The sequence below is a fragment of the Fukomys damarensis genome, unplaced genomic scaffold (assembly GCF_012274545.1).
Source record: "Fukomys damarensis isolate Sample0158 unplaced genomic scaffold, DMR_v1.0_HiC HiC_scaffold_10, whole genome shotgun sequence".
NCBI classification, from domain to species: Eukaryota; Metazoa; Chordata; class Mammalia; order Rodentia; family Bathyergidae; genus Fukomys; species Fukomys damarensis.
Genome location: NW_022900922.1, coordinates 16272682 through 16274576, shown reverse-complemented (window position 1 = coordinate 16274576; position 1895 = coordinate 16272682). Strand labels below are relative to the sequence as shown.

General features: G+C 48.6%; 2 protein-coding genes across 5 annotated transcripts in view; one reads left to right on the top strand and one right to left on the bottom strand.

Annotated features, from left to right (window-relative positions):
* The window catches only part of Taf5l (TATA-box binding protein associated factor 5 like), a 27219-nt gene extending 26804 nt beyond the window's left edge, over positions 1 to 415 (bottom strand). The window contains exon 1 of the mRNA XM_010621915.3: positions 348 to 415. The gene's annotated coding sequence lies outside the window, so the exon portion shown is untranslated. The remainder of the gene's footprint in view (positions 1 to 347) is intronic.
* Positions 14 to 1895, top strand: part of Urb2 (URB2 ribosome biogenesis homolog) — a 31908-nt gene continuing 30026 nt past the window's right edge. Inside the window, exon 1 of one of the 4 annotated variants that reach the window (XM_033761864.1) lies at positions 14 to 90. The gene's annotated coding sequence lies outside the window, so the exon portion shown is untranslated. Of the gene's footprint in view, positions 137 to 404; positions 656 to 1895 lie in introns of those variants that run through there. The other 3 variants (XM_033761865.1, XM_033761862.1, XM_010621914.2) reach the window with 3 other exon arrangements.

Sequence of the window (1895 nt, the reverse complement as noted above, 5' to 3'; positions counted from 1 at the left end):
GCCTATGCCTGCGCCCGCTCCGCCCCCGTGCGTCGGCGTCGGCCGGAAGCGCCTGCTCCCGCGTGCGGTGCCGAGTGGAGGAGTAACCAGGTGAGAACCCTGGAGCGCGCGGTGTCAGTTGGCTGCGAGTTCTCCGGTCAGTCCCTCTCAGAGCCCCCGTTGGGCTGTCCCCACCCCAGGGACTCCCCTACGGTTGTGTCCTCGTCCGACGGGGACCCCACCCGACACGAACTTCCACCAGAGTGAGGCCCTACCTGGGATGAACCCCCATCTAGGCTAAGGCACCACCACCTGGGCTGAGCCCCACCTGGAATGAACCCACGCGGACCGCGTCCTTGCTGCCTCACCTGCGCCGGGGCTGGGCGCGTCTCTCTCGCTCCTCGCGGGCGCTTCTGCGCGGGCGCGCTGTCTTCTCTGGATCCCTCTGTGCGCCGGCAGTGGCGGCTGGGACTCGGGGTTGCGGGCGGCTCGAGACACCCTTGTCCTGCGCTGGACAGCGCAGGGGACTGCCTGTCCTGCCGAGCTTGCGCGCTGAGTAGGGATTCGCCGGGCAAGCGCTGGGCATTTCGAGAGCTCGGTGAGAGCGAGGGACGCTTCTCTCGGGATGTCTGCATTTCTCCGGCAGCTGCGGGCTGAAAGTAAATTCTGAAGGCAGGTAATAAAAGCCCTCAGGACTGCACATTCTTCTGTATTGACGGACTCGATAATCACGAGACCTCTGTTCAATTCTTGCGCTATTCTGTTTTTATTCGCAGTAACTTTATTTTGTATTGAGTATTGTGAACGGCTTTGTCTTGAACTGATATTAATTTTTCTGTAACGAAAACGACTTAAGCTTTTTATTAAGACTTTTAAGAAACCCAGAGCTTTTGTTTTGTCTTATTTTATGGGAACTGTAGGTTGTTGTTTCGTGGTTTCCATTATTCAGAATTTTATTCTGTCTTTACAGCCATTGATTGATTGATTGGTACTGGGGATTGAACTCGGGAATTTGCGCTTGCGAAGCAGGCGGCGGAACCCCTGAGCTAAATCTCCTGCCCACCATTTCTTTCTTTCTTTTTCTTTTTTAGTATTCCATTGTTTTATTTATTTCTTTTTCCTCATTGAGTTTATTGGTACATTTTAGGTATACAGTACAGTTACATTCATTATTGGGATCTTGTACCTTTGCATGACAGGTCTTGGTTCTCACTTTTTTCCCCTTGTCCCTGCCCTCCCTTCACCCCTCCTCCCCTCCCCCTTTACAAACACTTCATTTCCATTTTTTCATTTTCTCATATTTTTTTCTTTCCTTATTAGCTAACAAGGGAAAAGAAAAAAATATTTATTTATAGACAAGATCTCGCTGTGTAATTTGGGCTGGCCATGAGCTATGTAGCCCATACTGGCCTTCAATTCACTGCGATCCTCCTGTTTCAGCTTCCCGCGTGCTACGGGCCGTGTACTACCATACCTGACAGCAGCAATTCATATTACATATCTTTGGTGATCTTTTGGGCAGCAGTTGGTGGTAAATTTGTTCTTGAGTAAATAAGATGAAGTTACAGCGGGAAGTTACTGTTGCAGTAGGAATAACAGTATTTCTTTTGGGGTTCAGTTAAACCTTACTTTCTCCAAGTACTGAATTGCAATTTTTATTTCATCTGTTTCATGGAGCTAGGCCTAATACGCGATACATAATACTTTTTTTGAGACAGGGTCTTGCCATGTAGTTCAGGCTGGCTTTGAACTCATTATGTAGCCCAGATTGGATTTGAATTCAGAGGGATCACCCTGCCTCAGCCTCCTGGAGTGCTGGGATTACAGGTGTTGGAACCCATGCTTGGTCCATAATATGCTTTAGAATTAAGATATGTGCAGAATTGTCACTTTTTTTTTTTTTTTTTTTTTTTTTT